Source organism: Hevea brasiliensis, chromosome 12, assembly GCF_030052815.1.
Source record: "Hevea brasiliensis isolate MT/VB/25A 57/8 chromosome 12, ASM3005281v1, whole genome shotgun sequence".
Classification (NCBI taxonomy): domain Eukaryota; kingdom Viridiplantae; phylum Streptophyta; class Magnoliopsida; order Malpighiales; family Euphorbiaceae; genus Hevea; species Hevea brasiliensis.
Window position 1 is genome coordinate 83,272,747 of NC_079504.1, and position 19,316 is coordinate 83,292,062.

Sequence of the window (19,316 nt, forward strand, 5' to 3'; positions counted from 1 at the left end):
GATTATGCATCACTTTCAGAATCATACCCCTCCCCCAACCCTACTGCTTATCTTCAAAGACATGACTTCTTTCCTCCATACCTTAAAGATAAATCTCATCATCTATACCATTCAAATTAATTTATGAAGAAAATTCCCTTATTAATGAATAAAACACACACACACACACACATATATATATATATATATATATATATATATATATATATATATATATATATTACCATTTAATTGTTTTTTTTCGTTAACTTTGTGTTATGAAGAGATTTTTTTTTTAGAACATGAAGAGAATTTATTTAAGTCTTGATTTAATTAAGGAATCTAATTCATTTTTTATAAACATAAGAGTTTTATTTATTTATTTGATATAATTAATTTTGATTAAAAGAGGGTCATTTAAAATGATTTGATAATATATGATGCAGAAAATTAAATATTCCAATATGAAAATATGATAGGCTAGTAAATAAAAAATGGAAAAAAGAAAAAAAAAGATTTAAGATGACATGGAAAGAAATAGTATCAAGGATTTATGAGTTTTAAATATTAATGTGAACTTATTGTCTAATAGAACTAAATAACGAACAAAAACTATATAATCGATCTAATTAATTTAAAATTAAGATTTAATTTTTGTTCTATAATTAATTTTGATTAAAACTCAAATTGGAGAGCTTATATTTTAGAGATTTACTTATTAATAAAATATGTGAATATGGAAAAATTTTAGAGGGTTAAATCATTTATGAGGTATTAAGGTTAGATATCTTGTTGATATTAAGATTACTCTCTCTACCTCTTTAATTGAATTTGAATCTCTCTCTTCCTCTAGGAAACTACTGCTTCTGCTGCAATCAAACTCTGAGTTGGTCCAAACACTCAAAAAATAAATAAAAATTAAAAAGCTGAATTGATCCACTCACCAAACCTACAAGTGGGCGTAAAACTATATCTCAACTTCTGATAATCTCACTTCAGATGAGTTTGCTTAAACGAGTAATTGTTTAATCTTTTACTTTTTAAATAATTAATTTTAAAATTATAAAATATAATTAAAAATATACATTTTTATAATATAATAAATTATTAATTAACACTTTTCTTCATATTTTTAAATTAAAATTTTATAAGAATTCAATTCAATTAATTTTTTTTATTAATTTTTATGTTAAGAATGGAATAATTTAATTTTTTAACTTAAATTTTTTTAAAAGAAATAAAAATAAAAATAAATATGATTATGTGAAAATTTAATTAGTTTCTTTATATATGATTTATTATGAGACAAATATTTAATTAATAACAAAAATATTGATGTGCGAAAGCTGTTCATAATTTCACTTTATTGAATTCTAAAAAATATTATACAAAAATAAAAATAAAAAGAGAAGAATTTGATGGGTAAAATAAATTAGATTATTAAATTATATTATTTATAAAAAAAATTAATGTACATGAAAACTTAAATTTATAATAATTTTTAGTCTCAAATATAAGTACATTTAGTATGAAAATTTATTAATAAAGTCTACATACATTATCTCTCTACTATTGTAATAAGAGTGGCTGAATTATTGAAGTTTGGCTATTATATGCAAATAAATCATACAAGTATAATTATTTGACAATTATGATTTTTTCTAGTGAACTAGAGCTACCATGCATGTGCAGGCTGGAAGTAACATAATTGTAGTTTCAGGTTTAAGTGGACCTGCTCAATTTGCACATGCAAATGCAGTAGAGTTTCAAGCCTTCAACCTTTTGATTTGGCCTTAATTAAGGGTCAAAAAATGTGGATGCGAAGTAATTTTTATTAAAAAATAAAAGGAAGTAACCAAGAAAGGCAAATACAAGTTTTGGAAATAATTATCTGCACTAAAATTTTCTTTCAGGAAATTATCTGCCTTAAAATTGTTTAGTGATAATAATTCAATTTTAACATATACAGCCTAAAGATTTTGGATAAATACAATATTTTTCTTATACTATTTTAAGAACATATTTTGAGACATGTATGAATTTATTTACCCTTTTGCACCGTGATTGTTATTGTCAAATTTTGTACTAATATAATAATATTAAAGAGCGTTGGAAAAACATGATATTAGTGATGGATTGACATATTCGTTATTAAATTCATTGCAAAAATATAAGATAGTGACTGATTAATAATGAATCAGTCACTAATCCATCACTGAAATCCATTAGTGATGAGATTTTTAGTGACAACTATAATCCGTTACTAATCCATAGCCAATTTAAAAAATTAACTTTCAGCAACGGATTTTAATCCATTGCTGAAACTCTCGTCGCTAAAGTATTAGCAACAGATTAATGAAGTATCAGTGATGGATCCGCCACTAATTAATATTTTTGTGACAAAACTTTGATTCATCGCTAAATTCGTCTCTAATATTTATGTTTTCTTGTAGTGGAGGTTATGCCTACTTTATGAGATGATACGTTTTTAAAATGAACATCTGAATGAAAGTGTTGAAAGAGTCTCATTTATATAGATTTCATTATCCAATGAAAGAATGTAAATGATTATCATGAAAAGAATTGCCTTCAGCTCAAATGAAATGGAAATATGATATAATAGTAATTTGGGAGAATTCAAGAGAAATAATGTTTTATATCTATAAGTGAATAAGTTTTTCCCTCATATGGTTATGTAGATAAAGTGAGAATAAAGAGAAAATGTCAAGGCTCAGGCTTGCTTAGGCCTTGTACCTCCGAACTGTAATACTCCCATATTAAAGTAGTTTATACATTCTACTATTCTGGTGACTAGTGTTTGTCCGGATAGTCAGAATATCTGTCTGTCAGGATATCTAGAACTATGTCTGTGTCATCTAGAAAGTCAAGAATAAAAATTAATAGAAATTATAAGAAGGTAAAATACAAATAAGAAAAATAAAGCATAAAAGGTTAAAGGAGCCAAGGTCCCGAAGATAGGTGACTGTACTAGGAAGTAACTACGAGCCCAGTTGCCACCCTAATTTTGTGTGAGACCCTATGACACCCCAGGGCAAGGGATAATTGTGAAGTTAATGGTAATATGAAAATCACAGAAAAGAATAAAGAATAAGTTCAAACAATTGAGACAAACTTCAGGAAGTAACTCAGTGTTACTAAAAAATTTAATCAGACCGATAAAGGGCAATATGGTCAATTCACCCTTAGAGGTGACTCTTAGCCTAAATGTCCATTAAAATGTAAGAAATTAAAATTATGAAAAATAGATTAAAAAGGAAGAGGTGAATGGAAGAAAGAAAAAAGGAAAATAACAAAAATTAAATTAAAGGGAATTATGACATCATGTATAAGTAAGCATGACACAATAATAATTTATAATTTTAAATTATGAAATTATGGGATAATTAACAACATAAAGAGACAAATAAAAAAAAAGAAAAAAAAAACGCTCATCTTCTTCTTATTGCTGTCCCTCTCTCTCTTCTCTCTCTCTCTCATCTTTCATTTCCACCATTGTTAAGGTTTGAAGAGCTTGAATTTCCTTAATTTTCTTCCATAAATTCTCTAAGTCCCAACACCAAAATTCATCTCTAGACCTTGCTAAACCATTTGGGAACAAAAAGGAAGAGGAGAAGTGAAGAATTGAATATTTGGAAATTCAACAAAGAGGTTAGTGCTAATTCTTATACTTCTCTTTCTCTCTTTATGATTAGGCACTTAATTTGAGTTAAGATTTATTGAAATTGAAACAAAAATTGCATATTAGGGAACCTTAGGAATTTTTAGCGGCCATGGGAATTAAGGGGAATTGATGTGTTTTAATTCAATTAACCATGTATACAAACCTCATGGAGTAAGAATAAGTGATTAGTATGCTTGAATTTCATGAATTGTGACAATTAAAAAAATTAGGGTTCTTGGTGATTAGGGTTTTGGGAAAAATTAGGGATTTTTGAGAATTGATGACCAATTGGTATTGGTGATGCTCAATTTAGTCAATTAGGGTGCTTATAAGTGCAAAGTGATGAATGGAATTGAAGTGAGATGTGAATGTGGTAAGGTTGAATTCTGGCAGCTTGACCTTTGTCAATTTAGGAGGCTATAAGTTAAATTCTGTTGCTCCAAATGGTATGAGGCCAATTGGAGATGGAAATAGGGTCATAATGCAACATTTTTCATGCAGGCACCTTGCCCAAAAACTGACCCCAAGTTAACTTAAAATTGGCTTGAATCCGGAATTGGTGCCCTAATTTTAGATAGAATTGACCAAATGAACAGTACATGTTCAAATGGTCATAAATTTGTGTAGAAAGATCCAAATGACTTGATTTTTGAACTATTGGAAAGCTTAGACATTTAGAACAATTTTCATGAAGAACACAAACCCAAATTGTCACACCCTACCCCTCTGTAAGGCATAACATGATCCCGTAGTATACCTAATGAATTACCAAACTTCATCTACTGATAACTAATTAAATACGCTACAAGGAATTTTAAACCTTTTCTTATTTCTTTTTATAGTGGTGAGCACTTTTGACAGGTGTAAAATTTTTTTATCTGAAGTAAACCAATTAACAAATCTGAAGTAGCAATAATTTCTGTAAAAATTTTAGCTGAGTGCCATCTGTATTTTGAATAAAACAGTTCTTCAAAAACCTGTAAAAAAAAGCACTTCCAATATATTTCTTCAATCTCAAACTCCAATAACAGTTCAACACAATAAATTTCTCAACATTTGTCAGCTCAATTCAACAACAATTTTTTAGTGTTTCCAAAAGCTGAGATAGAGAAATATGTCATAATATTTTTACAGGCCAAAATGATTTACAATTTTAGTTTACGACTACTCAAGACCAAGTACAATATATACATACAGAGCACATAAAGTACAATAAAAACTACAAAATATGGTACATTCAATATACCCCTCGAAATCTCAAAATGTAGCACAAGCAGCCTACTCTGCTGCTTTGTCCGTCTGTTTACCTACGACAGCAATGAAAAAGCTATCGCTGAGCTAATGTCTCAGTGGTGCACAACATTAAGAAAATGCAATTTAAAACTATAAACCATAAATTATATGAACTGTGGATACTTAAAATCATAGTTGAATTCAAAAAACAGTGAATGTCATAAAGAATTAAACTCCATTTCACAATATCATAATAAATATCAATAAATCACACACATAGCTTAATCATGATTCCATAGTCCAATTCGTCCCAAAAGTCGATGGCTAATGAGGAATAACATAGCTAGCTAGCAATAATATGAGTACTCATCCTATTCGTCCTCAACTGACACACACCTCAACACTTCAGTCAGAGAGGGAATTCAAAGTCAATTCGTCCCACTAGACAAGCTAGCGAGGAATTCAATTAAATATACATGATACATGTGGTTTCAAACCATTTGTAATATTTTTCAAGCAATAAGTATCCATCAAATTTCCATTCAAATAATTTTTCACAATTTAAAACAATAACATACAAATTGTCATAATTTATTTCAATTGAAACTTCATAAGAAATAACTGTTGTACACAAACCTCTGAAGTGTAACCTCTTGGTCCTGACTCAGTGTTTCCTTCCCCTTCCCTTAGTCTTTGCTAACTGAAACACATAATTTGAAGTGTTTCAGAACTCTTTTAAATTATTTCTAATAATAAAGTTCAATAATTAATTTTATTTAATACTATTGCTTTCCTTAGTCAACCTATAATGTTGACCCTTAATGCACTCTAGGGGAATAAATTTTAATGTTACCAATATGTCATATTTTATAGTCCTTTAGTGTTGATACATGTTACCAAATTCATTTTCAAGTGTATTGTATTTTATTGCAATTTATCGGATTTCGGTATGCTATTTTGACCTAGTCGGACAACCTAGTTCCCTCGATTTTCGATTTCTGGTCCGACTTACAAACTTGTAGGTCTATGTCTTAGTGAACTTTTGCCACAAATTTTAGGTCATTTGGAGTTTACTAGACCAAGTTATGGTCATTTTACTATTGCTGGTCATATTGCACTAAAATGACAAACTTAGGTCATTTTTAGGTCATTTCCGGTTCTGACAGTTTTTATATCGGAACTTGTGCAAGCATTTTGACTTGCTTATGGTCATTTTTGGGTTTTGGTGTCTTCATAAGAGTTGTAGCTCTATGTCTAAGCTATTCATGGTATAAATTTCAGGTCAATTTGACTTGTTTTGAGTGAGTTATGGCCAAAATACTGACTGCTGTCCAAATGGTCAATTTTCAGGTTTGCAAAGTCACTAATTCGGATTTGGTCAATTCTCATGTCACTTTCTGGACAGAATTTAGGTAGGCTTTCTTCATGAAAGTTGGCACATTTTGTGCCTAGTTTCACCTTCAATTGGCCTCATACCAATTGGAGTCACACACTTAGGGTTATAGGCTCATTTGCACACTGCCCTCTACATGCCTTTCAAACACCAAACCAAACACATATTTACCAACTACATCTTCACTTCCCCAAACCATTCTGCATTTGGCACTAACCATAACCATTAATTTCTTTACATTATAGGTCAACTTGGACAGAATACAACAACTCCACAATACACCAAATGCAATCATAATTCACAAGGTCCAAACCCAATAATATATACACATAAACACTCCTAATTATTACACATTAGTTCCATCATCAAATTACACATTTATTCTCTACTCAATTATACACATAAGCTGCCACTTTTAGTACCATAATTCAACAACCTTTTCATGAATTTAAACACTTCAATATTCATCATGAGGCTGCCAAAACAATACACATACATATCAAACTTCCAATTTCACTTTTCAACTTACAATCACACTTTATACATGGTAAATCACTCCTACACATATATGCACTCTAATTAACTTCATTACCCATCAAATTCATATAAGAACAAACCACTTACCTTACACTTCCATGGCTGCCCAAAATGGTACACTTCAATAACTCACCAAATCTCATAATTTCTTCCATAATCTAACAACCCACAACCTCTACTACAACTTTAATGAAGAAACAATGGAAAACAAGCACTTACCTCTTTTTAAGCTTGTTAAAACTTCTTCAAATCCTTCCCTTTTTGCTGCCACACTCTTTGCCAAGTTGTACAGTCTAACTTTAGTGAAGGAATTTAGGAAGATCAAAGCTTGATCATGGGGGGATGAAGAAAATGGGGCGGCCATGGGAGCTTCCATGGGAGTTGGTTTCGACTGGTTATGAATTGAGGTTGAAGATGAAGTTTAATCTATCCAAATGCTTAATAAGGTGTCCCACAATGTAAGTTAGTGGAGCACTAACTTTAGGAAATGATTTATTTATTCAAAGTTTCCAAATTTTGCAAGTTTGCCTCATTACTTTCACTATTTACATTATGTAATATATATTTATTTTTCATGATATTTTCAAAGTGTAATACTACTCATTTTTAATGGACATTTAGGTCAAAATGCAACTCGGGATGTCAAATGACCACAATGCCCCTATTCGGATTGCATTCCCGATTTTTCGGTAATACCGAGTTTTGTCAGTTTCTCGATTTCTCGTTTTTCTTTGTACTAATTACTTAATTTTTCTTTAACATTTCTAATGTCATTTGTACTTTAATAGATGTTTATTTAAGTCTTAAAAATATTTTCCAGGGTTTCCCGCGGTCCAGGGCTAGTCAACGTTCCACACCGCAACTTTCCGATGCGGTCACCCATCGCTATGGTTTTCGGCTCGTTTAACTTGGTTATATTTCATTGCTATTATTTTTCCTTTGTTTTTCTTGTATTTTCCTTTCTTGTATTTCATTATTTTATGTCTCCTCACTAACATTAAAATGTAGTTCTAGGCATCCTAGCTGTCTGAACAGACACTGGTCACCAGAACAGTAGAACGCACTACCGAATATAGGGGTGTTACACAAATTCTAACCATAACCTATTCAAATTTCTAACCAAAATTAGCTCACCCAATCTGCTAGAATCACATTTTGCCTAGAAAAATCTGGAAATAACCAATCTGGCCAGTTATGGTAAAAATATCATAACTTGAGCTAAAAAACTCCAAATGGAGTGATTCAAAAAGGGAATTAAATTAGACACATTAAGGAACAATTTTGATGAAGAGAGTTTAGTCAAATTTTCACTGTAGATTAGTCCAATGGAACAATAAATATTGGTGACCAAATCTAAAATTTTGGAATTAATTCTAATAGGCCTTGAATTTTAATTAGCAACCAATGCCAACAAATTTGTAATTCAAAATGTAGTATGACCATGTGTTTAGAAATGGTATACCTATTAATTATGAAAAAGTCAATATTTTGAATGAATAGTTATGTGAATAGTAATCACATTATTATTAAATACAAAGAACTCAACCCTTAGGAGAATTCATAAGTAAAATTAAGTATGTAAAAATTTAATTGCTAGATTAATTATTAGAAATGGCTTGGATGGGTATTGAAACACTTCTATTGTGTGTTTCAGTAGAAAAAGAGACTGAAAAGGATAAGAAAAAAGTAAGTGAAGGAAGAGAGGCTACCCATTAAAGGTTTGTATACAACTAATCTCCTCAATTGATTTTAATTTTATAAATGAGTTGAATAAATTGTAATTATAAACTATTTGGATGCGATTATGATTTTTCTTTGAATTTGATAAATTGTGTTGCCAACTCTGGAAGGGAATTTTATTGAATGAGATGTGTTATATGATTTGTAAGGCAATTATTTGAATAAAAATTTTGTGAAATTATTTTTAAACCACAGTTAGCCTGACAGTCCCGTTGGGAACTCTCCAGTAGTAACTGCTATTTGGGGTTTGATAATTAAAATTGCTTATGTCTCCCATTAATAACGGTTAGTGGGGTAAGACTATATGAGTACTCATTAGCTAGCTAGCCCTCCCCTCATTAATAACAATTAGTGAGGTGATTTGCTTTGTCGTAGTGTACAACACGGCATTGATCGTGAAATTTTGTGTCATGGTCTAGACTGTGTGTTTTTGACAATACCTTTTCTTTGTGATTTGTGAAATATAATTTGAAATAAGTGGTTCTTATTGACTTGAAAATGTGGAAATGCTTCATTAGTTATGAAAATCTTGATTTGTTATGATTTGACATATTGTATTTTATAATGAGTTTTAATTAATTTTTAGTTGTATACCACTGAGTGAATTACTCAGCGATGGCTTTTCTTGCTGTCGCAGATAGGGAGAAGGATAAAGTAGCAGAGTGAGCTACTATAGTTGCAGAGTAGCACATTTTGAGGATTTTTTACGGGTATAATATTTTATACCCTTGTAAATTTCTTTTGATGTAAATTTTTATTCATATATATCTATTGAACTAGTCGAGTAGTTGTACAATCAAAATTGTAATAATAATATTTTATTCTCTTTCTAGAATTGCAAATTTTATATTTGAGTTGAACTGAATGAAATGATATTATAATTGCTTGAAATTGTGTTGACTGAGTTGGATTGTGTTGATTTAAATTGAGTTGTGGATTTTATACATATTGGGAGTATTTTTAATGGGTTTTGAATAGCTGTTTTCTCAATTTTTAGCCAGCACTATGTCAAAATTTTTATAAAATTTTTGAAATCCCAAATAAATCAAAATTTTATCTTATGACATAAACCTTAATTAAAGGCTTTTTATTAATTGTTCGTAATTACCCTACACTTCAAAATGAATAGAAATTGGTTTAAAATCTCTTGTAATATATTTAATGAGTTATCAATAGATGAAGTTCGGTAATTCATTAGGTATACTACGGGATCATGTTATGCCTTACGGAGGGATAAGGTGTGACACCAACGCTTTAGTGTCAGTAAGAATCTGAATTTAGGTTGTTACATGCTAACATGTTTGCTTGCTCACTAGCAACCTTAAATGCCTCATTTCCACCCATCAAATTTTTTTTACCTAGACCCGATTTATTATAGACTTAAGATAAAAGATATATGGTGTGATCATCTATTAAATATATGAGTCTCACATATTTGTATCTTAGGTTCATAATGGACTAGGCATAGGTAAGAACTTCTCTCCACCTATAAACTCATATATAAAGTTTTAACTCACCTTCATGTACAACTAAAGGTATGTTTGGCATTATTATTAGAGCTGCTGTTTAAAAAATAAAATTTTTTTAAATATATTTGTTAGAGAGTATTAAAAAATAATTTAAAATTAAATTTTTTAAGTTTTAGTAATAAAAACTGTCACGACCTATTTTTCTGGGCTGAACCGGTACTAGGACTTGGGTCAACATAAGACTCCCAAAGCCCGTAGTAAGCCCAACTATTTTTAGCCCAAACATAAAGTCCATAAATATAGTCCAATTTCAAGAAATCAAACGGACAAAGTCTGACCATAATTTGGATTATCCAATAGGAAGCTTTAACTCACCCGACCTGTAAACCAATAAAATAACAATATGGGGTGCTTAGCTCACTTTCACAATCCTCAAAGCAGATAAATAATCAAATGGGAGAGTGGCTCTCTCATCCAAAGGAATGAATATCTCATGCATCCAAACATTTCCACATAAATAAGGTTACAAATCCAAAAGTTTAGTTAATACAATTTCAGATAAGGATAATACACTACTGGTACATATGGAGTTCTAAAATTTAATACAAGATAATAAAAGTAAACTAAACTTTTCAGGTTTAACCTACGAGAAAAGAAAGCAGGTTATTTTAATAAGTCCACTTGTCACCTAAGGAAAAATAGTTAAACAGGGGTTAACGTTCGACTCATAGAGTAAGATATTGATTTTAAATACAATTTCTATAATTATCTAAACCTAATGCATTCTTATGTATGAAATACAACATACACACAAACAATTCAAATGATGTTCACAAAAAAGATAATTTGGAGCACTCACACACCCGAGTGTCACATCAACACACACACACACACACACACACACACACACATATATATATGAGAGTTGATCCCCTACACAGCTCTCTTAATTCCAATACCTGCCTACGAGATCAACTCAAGTAGGACTTTCTCTTAATAATCTAAGTGTGGGGGTCAGGGAGATCAACTCAAGGTCATACTCACCTAGACTTATCCACATATAAAGATCGAGTCCTAGTAAGTCAAGCTCTAACCGCGACTACTCGTCATACCCATATCCATATCCACACAACACGCACGCCAACACACACACAGAGCTCCAAATTATCTTAAGGCGACATCCACCAATAAAATATGCAACATAAGGGCGATCCTAGCATTTAACTATATATATATATATATATATATATATATAGTTAATGCATGAGCACGCCTTGAATATATAATAATAATATTAAAATTATAAATAAAATTAATATCTACTCACAGATTATCCAAATGTCACTGAAGCAGTTGAGAATACGAGGAAGGTTGACTCGGATCACCTAAATAATCATATTCAAGAAATTTTTCAATATTAACTTAAAACAAAGAACTAAAGTGCCTAAGACACCCTATGTTTGTGTAGGAAATCCGGCAGAGTTTTTCCTGTATTTAGGACCTACCTAACTTGTAAAATAACTCAACTAACACTTCTCAATCCATAAGGCCTCAGGCCCACAATATAATAACTATACAATGCCCCTTCTGAACTTGCCAAACTAGTCAATTCTCACATAAAATAATTATTTAAAAATTCAAGACGTTGCAAAAATGTAAAAATTATATTTTTTAACATCTAAAATAGTATTTTTTTTTTCCCTTAAAAAGTAATTTTAGACTTCCAAACTCAATGCCAAATAAGTACAAATATAAGATATTACCAACATAATAAACATCAATTTGAGGACACCTTTATTGTAATCCAAAAATTTATTCTTATTTTGATACTCAAAATCTCTTTATAACCTTCATCCCGGTCACACCTTATTCCTTGTAAGGCATGATATGTTCCTGTAGCATACCTAATGAATTACCAAACTTCACCTACTGATAACCCATTAGTTATACTACAAAGGATTTTAAAACAAACTATAGCTTTTTATCTTATCAATTCTTTTGCAGAAAACTGCATGAGAATAGTTAAATTCCATGTAAACATTCATTGAAAATAATGATAGACTAATTATTGCAAAAGTTACATTTTCATAAGTCTCAAAGTAAAATACAAAATAGTTACAAACTCAAAATGTAATAGCAATGCAATGCTTTTAAATACAAATTGCTTAATGTCTGTACATCCATATATATAGGTACAAAATACATCTAAAGGAATCACAAGGGTATACCTAACGTAAATACTCACAAACAATACCAAAATGCAGCTTTCAAGTCTCTCACTAGGCAGCCTTCTCCTTTCCCTTACCTGCGACAGCATAAAGAAGCTATCGCTGAGTATATCACTCAGTGGTGCACAACTAATAACTTTAAAACTTAAGGTAAAACACAATTTATCAAAGCATAATAAATCACATTTTTCTTAAGCATGAAAACTTCACAATAGTTCTAAGTCCATAAGAGCCATTTATTGGAATAACATTTCAAAAGAGAAATCACACTTCATAAATCACAATTCACAAAGCATTAGTGTTGCCAACATCAACACACAGTTTAGGCCATGACATAAAATTCACGATCAGTGCCGTGTTGTACACCACGACAAAACAATCTCAACCTCACTAACCGTTATTAATGAGGGAAGGGCTAGCTAGCTAATGAGTACTCATGTAGTCTTACCCCACTAACCGTTATTAATAGGAGACATAATCAATATCAATTATCAACCCCAAGTAGCCGTTACTACGGGAGAGTTTCAAAAGGGACTGTCATGCTAACTGTGGTTTCAAAACAGTTTCAAAAAATTTCCCACTCAACAATCACATTTATAAACCAATAAACACATTTAAATTCATCATAATATCCATATAAAGGTGGCAACACCCAAATTTCTTAAATGCAAGAGAAAAACCATATTTCAGTCAAAGTAAACTTGTTCAAAGCAAACTCATTCAATTTAATACATTCCAAGCAATTTACAAGTTTAAAAATGAAGAAAAGGTTAGTTGTGCACAAACCTTCAATAATTCTCCTTCCTTATTGCCTACTTCTCCTTGTCCATTTCAACTTGTTTTTCTATTGAAAATACACGAATAGAATAGCTCAATACCAATCTTAATTGCTGCCAAGAACTCATTACATGCATGTCTAATGCATCCCAAGTTAGCTTTGAAAATTTTAGAATATTTTGGTTTTGGGACAGCTTGGTGCCCCAATCTTTGAACCCAATTTTTACCTAGTTTCAATCATAATTTAGTGAGGTGTTCTTCATGAAAATTATTCATTTAGGTCTTAACTTTATTTTCTTTTTTGAATCACCTAATTCGGAGCTGTGTAACTCAAGTTATGACTAAAACATGGTTACTATTTACATCACTGTTCATCCTGCAGATTCAATTCTGGCAGATTTATCGATCCAACTTTGTTCAGTAATTTGATCAAGTTAAGTCAATAAATTGGTCTAATGTTCTTCATACGAAATGTTCTACTATATCTTAGATTTCCATCAGTTCAAGAATCACCCAAATTAGAGTTTTCTAGTGAGAGTTATGGTATGCAAAATTTACTATTCATATGGTAAATCTGATGATTTTCAGATTTCAGCAGATTCAGTGATTCAAATTGGCTCAGCAATTTGATTGGGTTAAGTTCATAATTTGGCCTCAAGTTCTTCATATGAAATGTTCTACTATGTCTTAGGTTTCCATCGGTTCAAGAATCGCCTAAATCGGAGTTTTCTAGAGAGAGTTATGGCCATGTAAAGTTTACTATTCATATAGTCAAATTATGCAGGTTCCAGAATTTTATCTCCCATTTCAAGGCTCATTTCGGGTAGCTTAAGATCATTTTCGGGGCAGGGTATCTTCATAAAAATTCTAGTCCTATGTCTTAAGTTTCGTTTCCAATTGGTTTCACACCAATTGGAGTTGTGTAGCTCAAGTTATGGGCTTCCAAACACACTGAATTCAGTGTGCAAAATTCTGCCCTAAGTTCAATTTTTCATTTCTTCAATTACTTCCTTTAACCAACCTCAATTCACATTTAATTCACCCAAAATGACTATAATTTAGCATTGACACATCAATGGCACTTTCTAGCACAAACCCCACAATTTTCAAACACCAAAGTTTATAATTTTCCCTAATCTTATCTTTTCATTACTTTTATTCATCAACCCAATGTCAATTCAAACTAAATAAACTTCAAATGATTATAATTTAATACTATACACACCAATTTCACTCTCTAGCACCAAAACCCAATTTTCCCATGAACCCTAATCTTCCATAATTCAATTTATGCAATCTCATGAAATCTTACTACTCCCAATCATGCATACTACCTCAATTTAACTTAGATTTATCATCAATTTAACTAAAATACATCAAAACTGTAACACCCTCACTGTAGCAATTACTTATATTCTACTGTTTCGGTGATCAGTGTCGGTCCAGATAGCTAGAACGTCTGGAAAAATATTTAGATTAGAGTGAGCAATCATAAATAACTCAAATTTTAATAAGAAAAATTTAGGAAAAATTCTAAAAATAAAATACAACCAAGTTAAATGAGCCGGTGCCCTAGCGATGGGTGACCGTACGGAGAAGTATTGATAAAGATAGTTATCGACCCTAGACCAGTGAGAAAATTAATAAAATAATTTTTGGGACTCCAGAGAAGAGTCATTGAGGTTTCTATGGCATTAGAATGCCAAGAAAATGCTTAGGAAAATTTTTCAACCGGTATAGACAATTTTAGTCTGTTAAGCCAAACGGAGGGCATTTTGGTCATTTCCTCTTCAGAGATGATTTTTAGCCGACTTGTCCAGTTAAGTAAATAATTATTATGACATAAAATATGAATAAATATTGCTAAAAATTAAATTGAAAATGAGTAGAGAAGAAAAGAAAAGAAAATGAAGGAAAATACCTAATTATGATATCATATGATGTCATTTAAATTTCCTCCACCAATCACAATTTATTAAACTCATTAAAAGAGATAAAAGAGACCAAAAATTGACAAACAATCTACATCTTCAACCTTTGGGCAGCCAAAAATGTAGAGAGAGAGAGAGAGAGAGAGAGAAGAGGTTCCACCATTTTCAAGCTTAAAAGCTTGAATTTCCTCTCCATTTGTTCACCAAAATTGCCAAGTCCCTTCACAAAAATTTGATCTTTCACCTAGAAAAAGGTATTGGCAGCCAAAGAAGAAGAGATTAGGGAGGTTTAATTAGGGTTAAGTGAAGCTCAAAAAGGTTAGTGCCTATACTTACTTCCCTATCTTTTTAATCTTTGTTAGGAAGACAAATTAAATGAGAATTTATTGTAGAATTGAACAAAACAATTATATTGAAGTATGTATGAGAATTGGCAGCCATGGGAGAAGGATGAGATTTGTTTATTTGTATGAATTTAATTGTTTAGAAGTGGTTTGTGATGAGAAAACTTGAGTTAGATATTGAATTATGTGTGTTGGATGTGTTAGATGGCATGGATAGCATAAAATGGACACTTTGGAAATTAGAGTTTGCTCATGAAATGGTATGTTAACCTTGTAATGGTCAATTAGTGACCATTTGAATGTGTGTGAGGAGGAATTGAGGTGAGTAAGGATGTTGGAGTTGAGCTTAGGCATACTGCCCTTAGTGACCTGTAGGACTAGTTGTGAGTCCAGCAGGTTTGGGCAGCTATAACTAGAGTTGTATAGGTTCAATTGGTGCAAGAACAATTGGACATGAAACTAGACACATAATGGCACAACTTTGGTGAAGAAACCCTGTCCAGAAAACCAAATCAAGTTGACCTAAAAATTATCCTAATCCGGGTGGCCAACATACTGTCCCTGGAAAATGACCAAATAAACAGTATTTGTTCAAATGATCATAACTCAGAGTAGAAAAGTTCAATTAATCTGAAATTTTACCAGTAGAAAGCTTAGACATATCCCTACAACTTTCATGAAGAACACAAATCCAAATTCTGACCATAACCTAGTCAAATTGCTAACCAAACTTAGGTTACCAAATCTGGCCAAACCAAATTACCCAGAAATTCTGGGTATAGGTCAATCCAGCCAGTTATGGTAAAATGACCATAACTTGAGCTACAAAACTCCAAATGGAGTGATTCAAAAAAAGAAATGTAATTAGACACAATAAGGAACAACTTTTATAAAGATAATTTTATCAAATTTCTACTGTACAAATGACCAATGGAACAGTAAACCTAGGGTATGAAATCTAAAAATTTTGAATAACATAAGATAAGCTTTGAAATGGTATTGGAAATCAATACCAACAAAAATAAAATGCAAAATGTGGTATCTTGGTGAACATAGGTTCAATAAATTTATTATGTATTAAAAAGTCAATAATTTGAGTGAATAGTAATGCGAATAGTAATACAAAGACACAAAGTGTAATAACTAAATTGGTAGAGGAAATTAAGGTATGAAATTTGGAATCCATGAAACATTCATGGATTACTTGGAATAGAAATAGTAATTTACCTAAATAATTTAATGAACATTTAAGTTATGTGAATATATAATTAAGATTTGTATTCCCATTACTAGTAGGTCTAATAAAACATGAGTGATACCACTTGAATAGGAAAATGAAATTAACCTAGATGGATTGTTGAGACTTATACTCCCATAACCAATGGAGTTCATAATATATTAGCAATACAACTTGAAGTATGAATTGTAACTTACATGAATAGATTGTTAAATATATAAATAAGATTAAAGTTCCATTTGGGATTTAAGTTCCCATCAAGAAAGAAAGGAAAAATGTTTTGAATACAATGGTACATGTGAACCATTGTTTTGAGTTGTGATCAATACGAATGATGTGAGGAATGTATGAATATTATGATGAATGTATAAATTATGGAATTTGTTATGAAATAATGAAGTCATAAAACACAATATATATTAATATTTAATGATATTATGTGCCCTTGTATTACCTAGACATGTGTGTCAATTGGATAGATTGGCATGCCAATAGGGTATTATTTTAGCAGTACTGCGAAAGGCTTTATGCCCGCATTCATGGCTTTATGCCCACATTCATGGCTTTTATGCCTGATTATGTGTTATCATGGCTTTTAGCCATATTGACTGCATATGTGGTTGACGTTCCGCGTCCCCTGGTATGACGGCCCGAGGCACCGCGGTGTCTAGTGCTAACGACCCATTATCCAGTTTAGTCAGCCTGTCATAGGTTACTTGGGCAGTTTAATTTATTAAAATAAGTTACGAATATTAGCAATTAAAAATGCTAGAAAGCAAATAAACGAGTAAGAAGTTCCGAAATAAATCAGATTAGCTCCAAAAATTTATTTCTTAGAATGATCTAAAGTAAATTAAACTAGTTCTAAAAATTTTAAATATTACGAAATGATTGTAAACAACTTAGAAAGTATCAAGAAAGTGATAAAAATATTACAAATGTGACTTTCATAAGAATATAAGTATAAGTATAAATTTTAGATTTATTTGTACATGATATAATGATTATTGTAAACTTATGAAAGAAGTGATTCTAGAGAGCAACATAAATGACGAAAGATATATTGTATGGAAAATTTCATATGAATCCAGTAAAATTCTTGAGTATAGAAAATATGCTCTAATTATTTTTACTTGTTATATTATTTCCTTGTTATATTATTGCACCACTAGGCAGCAATGCTTAGCGCAATGGATTTATTTCCATGCGCAGGCATTGAAGTTAAAACCAAGCGAATACCAACCAGAGATTTTGGAGTTCTGATTTGCAGAATGTTCAAGGTTGTCACCTCCTCAGCAATGCATGTAGATAGGGCCCATATAGATCATATTATGTATTTTGTACATTATAATTAGTTATTATTTGTAATGTAAACTATGAATTGTATGTTGAAATATAGATTATGGAACTGTAATTAATTTGTAGATCATATAAATTATGAATGTATGTAATCAGTCTATAAATCATGTAAATTAATGAAACTTGAGAATTTATATATATAAATTATGCATGAATGGAAATGCATGGAAATGAATATGAAATTGAGATATATGAATGAGATGTGAATGATGAGATGGTTATGAGAATAATTGATGAGATCATTATTGTAAAATATTATTGAAAATTTCAAGCAGGTGAATAGTGAAATACGCCAACTGATAATAAAATAGGGAAAAATCTGCTGGTTTCTCCATTTAAAAATAATTGATATTAAAATATAACGAGATCAAATTATTAAAGAAATAAAGTAAGATAAGATAGGGTGCTCCGACACCGAATGTAGCACACTTTGCTCGATTACACTGTAGACGGGTGAGGGGAGTTACAAAAATCCTAATTTTCCCTAAGTTGGCCAAAACCCTAGTTTAGGTTCCATGCATGTTTCCTTTCAATTTTTCATGAAATTTCATCATAAGTTAACTTCATTCAAGGCTTATACAACTAATCTAACATGAAAAGAAACTTACCTCAAGTGATTTCTTTCCAACTTTAATTTTTCTTTCAATTTCTTTTGCTCTACTTGCTCCAATGCCTCGATCAAAGTTCTCTTTAATCTTTTCTTTTAGTGGGTTATAGGATTTATGAAGGGAATTTAAATGAATTAAAACTTGAGAGGGGAAATCAATGAGGGGAAGAAGTGAAAGAAGAAGAGAAAAAGAGAGAGAGAGGAAGAGAGAGGAGTGAGTGGTGGCACCTTATGAAAAAATAAAAATGAAGAAAACATTTGTCTTCTTATATATATATATATATATATATATATATATATATATATATATATATATATATAATCCCAAAATTAGTTTATTAAAATTATAAATTTTAATTGTGTCATAAGGATAATTAAATTTAAATTTTTATTCCCTTTTTTTTTTACATTTACACTTAATTTTTCCTTTTAATTAAATAATTAAATTTAATTATCAAAAGCCCATAAGTCCTTCATTTTAATTTTGTCATAATAGAAATGAAAGTTTAAGTTTTCATTTCTTAAATTTTCTCTGACATATTTTTACTTTAATTTTTCTTCAATTTTTACCCCATAATTCAATTCATTAATTTCATTTAATTTAATTGATATCTCGGTCAAAAGTCAACTCTTGAGGTGAATTGATCAAAATGCCCCTTATCGGGTCATAATCCCTCTTTTTTAATATACCCGGTGAATCCTTATATTTTTAGGTTACATGAATTTTTATTGTGTCTATCTCAATTAATTTTCTATTTATTTTTGGTCCTCAAGATGTCTTTAAATAGTACTAGTCACAG